The sequence below is a fragment of the Muntiacus reevesi genome, chromosome 7, assembly GCF_963930625.1.
Source record: "Muntiacus reevesi chromosome 7, mMunRee1.1, whole genome shotgun sequence".
Taxonomy (NCBI): Eukaryota; Metazoa; Chordata; class Mammalia; order Artiodactyla; family Cervidae; genus Muntiacus; species Muntiacus reevesi.
This window is the reverse complement of record NC_089255.1, coordinates 66,904,689-66,911,424: the sequence shown is the minus strand read 5'-3', so window position 1 is coordinate 66,911,424 and position 6,736 is coordinate 66,904,689. Positions and strand designations below refer to the sequence as shown.

Sequence of the window (6,736 nt, the reverse complement as noted above, 5' to 3'; positions counted from 1 at the left end):
CACCTCCCAGAGCTTGCTCAAACTCATGTCCATTGAGTCAGTGATGCCATCCAACCATCTCATCCTCTGTCATCCTGTTTTCTTCCTGCCTTCGATCTTTCCCAGCATCAGGGTCTTTTCCAATTAAAAAGTTCTTTGCATCAGGTGACCAAAGTATTGGAGCCTCAGCTTCAGCATCAGTCCTTTCAATGAAGATTCAGGACTGATTTCATTTAGGATGGACTGGTTTGATCTCCTTGCAGTCCAAGGGACTCTCGTGAGTTTTCTCCGGCACCACAATTCAAAAGCATCAATTCTTTGGCACTCAGTTTTCCTTACGGTCCAACTCTCACATCCATACATGGCTACTGGAAAAACCATAACTTTGACTAGATGGACATTTGTCAGCAAAGTAATGTCTTTGCTTTTCAATATGCTGTCTAGGTCGGTCATAGCTTTTCTTCTAAGGAGCAAGTGTCTTTTAAAATCATGGCTGCAGTCACCATCTGCAGTGATTTTGGAGCCCAAGAAAATAAAGTCTGTCACTGTTTCCATTGTTTCCCCATCTATGTGCCATGAAGTGATGGGACCAGATGTCATGATCTTAGTTTTATGAATGCTGAGTTGTTTGTTTGTTTTTTTAAGACAGGGAATACTTTATTCAAATTCATCAGAGAAATGGATAGCTTGGGTCTATAAAAAAGTGCCATGTTTTAAAGCATAGGTCAGTAATTGTATATGAGCGTATACACTGCTATATACAAATTAACTGATCAGACCACAACTTTTCAATTTTTAAAACAGAATAAGAAAAGGTGCTGTAAAAGCAGCACCCTTGTGAACTTTTAACTTTTGTATTCCTCTCCTTCTTCCTCTCCCTCTCCTTCCACAGAATCCACACCAACCTCCTCATAATCCTTCTCAAGGGAAGCCATGTCCTCATGGGCCTCAGAAGACTCTCCTTCCTCCATGCCCTCACCCATGTACCAGTGAACAAAGGCACGCTTGGCATACATCAGGTCAAACTTGTGGTCCAGGCGAGCCCAGGCCTCAGCGATGGCTGTGGTGGTCCTCAGCATGCACACAGCTCGCTGGACTTTGGCCAGGTCTCCACCAGGTACCAGAGTGGGAGGCTGGTAATTAATGCCAACCTTGAAGCCAGTGGGGCATCAGTCCACAAACTGGATGGTATGCTTGGTCTTGATGGTGGCTATGGCGGCACTGACATCTTTGGGAACCACGTCACCACGGCACAACAGGCAGCAGGCCATGTGTTTACCATGGCGAGGGTCACATTTCACCATCTGGTTGGCTGGCTCAAAGCAAGCATTGGGGATCTCTGCTACAGAAAGCTGTTCATGGTGGGATTTCTCAGCAGAGATGACAGGGGCATATGTGGCCAGAGGGAAGTGGATGTGGGGATAGGGCACCAAGTTGGTCTGAAACTCTGTCAGATCCCCATTCAGGGCTCCATCAGACCTCAGGGAAGCAGTAATGGAGGACACAGTCTGACCTATCAACCTATTCAGGTTAGTATATGTCGGGCACTCAATGTTGAGCACTCAATGTTGAAGTTTCTAGGACAGATGTTATTGATGGCCTCATTGTCTACCATGAAGGCACAATCAGAGTGCTTCAGTGTGGTGTGGGTGGTGAGGATGGAGTTGTAGGGCTCAACTACAGCTGTTGAACGTTGTGGGGCTGGGTAAATGGAGAACTCCAGCTTGGATTCTCCAGCCATAATCGACAGAGAGACTTTCCATCAGCAGGGAGGTGACCCAGAACCAGTTCTCCTACCAAAAGCTGTGAAAAACCAATAAGCCCTGAAGACCTGTGCACTGGTCAGCCAGTTTCCAAATTTGGCCCAAGATGAGGTCGATGATCTCCTTGCCAATGGTGTAGTTACCTCGGGCATAGTTTTTGGCAGCATCCTCTTTGCCTGTGATGAGCTCCTCAGGGTGGAAGAGCTGGTAGTAGGTGCCAGTGCAAACCTCATCAATGAGTGGGGATTCCAGGTCTATAAACACTGACCTGGGCACATGTTTGCCAGCGTCTGTCTCACTGAAGAAGGTGTTGAAGGAGTCATCTCCTCCCCCAATAGTCTTGTCACTTGGCATCTGGCCATCATGGCCATCACATGGCATCTGAATGCTATGTTTCAGGCAGTAGAGCTCCCACAGGCATTGCCTATCTGAACACCAGCCTGGCCAACGTGGATGGAGGTGCACTCACACATAGTTGCTGTTTTGTGGCTGCCGAGCAGATGGTGGAGAGGAGATTGTTACTTCTTACAGCGCGACTCTTAGGTGGTTGATGTAAGAGAACCTGCAGCACATGGGTGTCTGCGACTCCCTATATACAACTTGGTCCAAATGCTGAGTTTTTGAATTTTGAGAGTATTTCTGTAACTGGACCATAAATTCCACAAGGGCTGCTGCTGCTAAGTCGCTTCAGTCGTGTCCGACTGTGTGACCCCATAGATGGCAGCCCGCCAGGCTCCCCCGTCCCTGGGATTCTCCAGGAAAGAACACTGGAGTGGGTTGCCATTGCCTGCTCCATAAGGGCAGGGACTTCGTCAATGTCCTTAAAGAATGAGGAGTCCAGTCTTCCGTACCAGATGATCTGTGTACGATGCGGCAAATGTGTGTTTATTACTCTCTGCTACCCTCTTACTTCTTAACCTGTGAACACTCTCCAACTTACTCAACTGGTTTACACTCAGGGAAAACAAACTGATTTACTAGTCTGAGTAAACAACATTCAATAGGAAGGTAAATCTGTTGCTACAAAAATAATATAAATTGCAAGTCGAAGCAAAATATTAAGTGATTTTTGTATTATCCACTTTCTGTGGTTCTTAAACAGAAACCTTTATCATCTGATTAAAATTACATTCCTTATAAACAATTAATATTAACTGTTAAATGATACTGTCTCAGGACAAACTGGATGGCTTCGTATACTGTTAGGCATTTCTGTAAAATGCATTCATTTCTCTTTTATTTGTATTCTGATAAATCCAGAGGGTTTTTAAGTGGTTGTGTGGTTTCAGAATAGACTTTGTTTGTATTGTTATTTTCAATTTGTGTTTCAAATTGTGTTGTTTTGGTATTATCATACTTGGCCATAATACATACAAGTTGTGCTCATGCTCAGCAGCTTCACTCAAGTCTGACTCTGCAACCCTTTGGACTGTAGCCTGCCAGGCTCCTCTGTCCATGGGATTTTCCCAGCAAGAATCCTGGAGTGGGTTGCCATGTACTCCTCCAGGGGATCTTCCCAACCCAGGGATCGAACCTGTGTCTCCTGCACTGCAGGCAGATTCTTTAACGCTGAGACACTGGGGAAGCCTTATGTAAGTTGTGCTGGGGTGTAATCAGAAATGATTGGTGAGATTAATTGAACAAATATGTGTGAGAAAATGTAACAGTAAAAAGAAAAAATTGTACTGGGGTTTAAAATCAAGAGGAGGAATTCTAGCTTCCCAGGTTGAAGTTTGTCAGATCTTGTGGCTATGTAACCCCACTTATGGCAGCAGATATCAAAGACATTCAGTGGATGGCACAGTCCAATCTTCACTTGGGCCCTGTGCTACGCAACTCTGTGACTACCTAACTACCTGGGTGAGTTTCTTAACTTTTCCAATCCTCAATTTCTTCATCTATAAAATGAAGGTAATAGAGATCAAGAGGATTAAGTAACATACTTAGTATTTTACCATGTCAAACACTTAGTAGAGTTTCAGGTCCATCTTAAGCATATGATAAATGTTAGCTGTTCTGATTAGCAGATGCTTCTCTAAGTTGTAATTTGATTCCCAGAAAGGTCAGCTCTGCTCTTCAATTCCAGCCCACTTCTCTCTGGCCACAGTCATGAAAGGTGCTTCACAGTAAGGCTGGCTGCATTGGGTCAAGTCCCCATTTCTCTCTCCCTTCGTTTAGGTGGGATAGCCCACACAGTTCTGCATATGAATATGAGCCAATGTCAAAGTAGGATCTTTGGAAGTACTTGTAAAATGTAAATCTTACAGTAGATTGTGTTTGAGTAGTGACAGCCTTTACCAGGAAACTCATTGTAATGTGATGCATGTTCCAAGCCATGGGACTGTCTTAGAAGATTTTACACCAAGGGGCTTTGACGCCTAATCTTTTAGGTGGTGCCTAAAGTAGATTTTCTTCCCTGAACCCTACTCTCAGATTTCTCTAATAAAATTTCTGTGCTATTTTCACCTTGCTCCACATCTTTCTCATTTCCCAGGGAGGCTTTTATTTGGCTGGGAGATCTGTCCGGTCCTTTCCCAGGGCAGCAAATGAAACTGTATGAACTGAAGCACTCACAGATATCCTTCAAATCAACAGGGCTAAGAAACTCTAGCACCACATCTTTGGTTGAAAACCCAGGTCACTGAGATGGTACTCACACTGTCAACTGGTTAGTGTGCAGACCTGGCTACTAAGAAATAAAAATCTAAGTGATTTAGAGCAGTGCAGAGAAGAAACCTAAATATGAAGCCCAGAGCTTCTGGATCCTCTTGTCCACCTGAGATGGTTTTTTGTTTGTTTGTTTGTTTGTTTCTAGCCTTAATTTCAGCAATAAATTTTAGATATTAGAAAAGTCTTCCCTATCAGGTTGCCACTCATCATTTATTTTTTTTTTTTTTGGCTAAAATATTATTTATGTCTAAAAGTTAAAAATTACTAGAGTACAAAGAAAAACATTTTAAATAAATCCACCACTTAGAAAGAACAAATTAACTTATTTTCTAATGTTTCTGTGGCATATTTTACATCCATATTTTTATATAAGAAAAGTATTTCACTCTTTTAATAAAAATGAAACACACATAGAAAAGAATCAGACATTGACAAATAATGCTGAATATTTTAAAATCACCTCAAATTCAATTACCCAGAAATATTATTAGCATTACATAGGATGCACATATTTTCAGATGTCTTTTTGTACACCTACAAATACAGAGAGAGAAAAAGAGAGTGAGAGTGGGAGAGAGAGAGATGTGAGTCTTGAGACTGACTTTTTTCCTTTGAAATACCTTTGAGATCCAGTTGGGATGTTTTCTTTATTATGCAGTGGCCATTCATCGATTTTCTTCCTCCTTCTTCTGGTAAGAGATGCTAATTTTCCTTTGGAGAATCGTTCTTCCACTCATTCTCCATTCTTAGTATGCTCACCACCATACTCTCAACCCTAAGCTCCTGAGGTGTTCACATAACCAAAACCTGTTCTCCAATTGCTGTCAGTGTGAGAGGAAGGGGCAGTAATGGAGATGGTCTTATGCTGTCTATAATACACTGTGCTAAAAAGTCTTTTAGTAGTGACAGAACAGAGAAAGAGGGTGAAAATAATAAAAATCTGATGTAAAATTTGGAAAGTTTCCTTAGAAGAAGAGATTTTTGAATTGAGTCTTAAAGGCTGAGTAGAATTTTTCTAGCAAAAATGATATTTTTCTAAAGAAAGTGATTGTTATTGTTCTCTAGTTGCTAAGTCATGTCCAACTCTTTGTGACCCCATGGACTGCAGCACACCAGGCTTCTCTGTCCTTCACTGTCTCCCAGAGTTTGCTCAAACTCATATTCATTGAGTCAGTGATGCCATCCAGCCACCTCATCCTCTGTTGCCCCGTTCTCCTCCTGCCCTCAGTCTTTCCCAGCATCAGAAAGTGGAGAAGATGATAAAACATCATCATTGCCAGTGAAAGATTAGGAGCAGGTACACACACCTATATGTTAAAAGACATGTGAAAATATTATTGGAAAATACCTCTGCCAGGGAAAACTCAGAAAAAAATTTATGAACTAAGCTTACATGCTATCATTTAATTTAGAAAGGTAATTATTTAGCTAAGATCATGTACTTTGATTAAAAGCTATTAACGAATAAAACGGTGTTGGATTTGAAAAGAGAGTTCAAATTTCATGAAAAATACATATCAAGTTAAAATTATTTTTAAAAATATCTCATTAAAGCTTTTGAAGAATTTATTTGAACAAGTTGAAGTACACAGAGAAGGATAATCGATGAATTTACCAGCTTTCTTTCCTGACCTCTTTGGTTTTTAGACATATTCCATCCACACTTCTTCCATCAGGCTTGGTAGATGAATAGAAACTCTACAGAAAGGGATTATGACAATCATTTGGCAAAACAGTAATAGAAATCTCTCCATATATTAGCTGACATTCTTCAACTCAATTGCTGAAGCATATATATACCTGGGATTGACCCCTTCACCATTCAACCTCCCTTTTGTATGCTTTCCTATATTAGAGAAGCTAAAAATCTCAAAACTGCATTTCCTCGACTCCCTTGCAGACTAGATGTAGGGTCAGATATAGTTTGATTTCACCAATCACACATGTTTACCAAAGACTGAATTAAGAAGAATTAACAGATCTGTTGCTTTGGGCAGTTCCTGAAAACTCGCCTAGAATCTGTCTTTGACCACACCACCTCTTGGATGGGCCATTCTATACAGTGAGATAAGTCCATCTCTGTCTCAGGGAACCGGAGTGGATTCTCTTCTCTGTAACTGAACCCTCACTCACAGTGCTAGCTTCGGTCAAAGTGTCTAGATTTGATTTTTCAAAAAACATGTTTCCACTTAAGTATAAATCGATGTATTTAAGTTGAATTTGGTACTGAGCAGTCAAAGAAGTTTTTATTTTAAAATAAAATATATTGTGTTTTTCTTTGTTCAAAATGGAAAGTTTTATACAATAGCTTTAGTTCTGATTGT

At 41.1% G+C, this 6,736-nt stretch overlaps 1 pseudogene; it reads right to left on the bottom strand.

The window, feature by feature from the left end:
* Positions 1–824: 824 nt before the first annotated feature.
* On the bottom strand, positions 825–2,215 carry LOC136172646 (tubulin alpha-1A chain-like; annotated as a pseudogene).
* Positions 2,216–6,736: the final 4,521 nt, after the last annotated feature.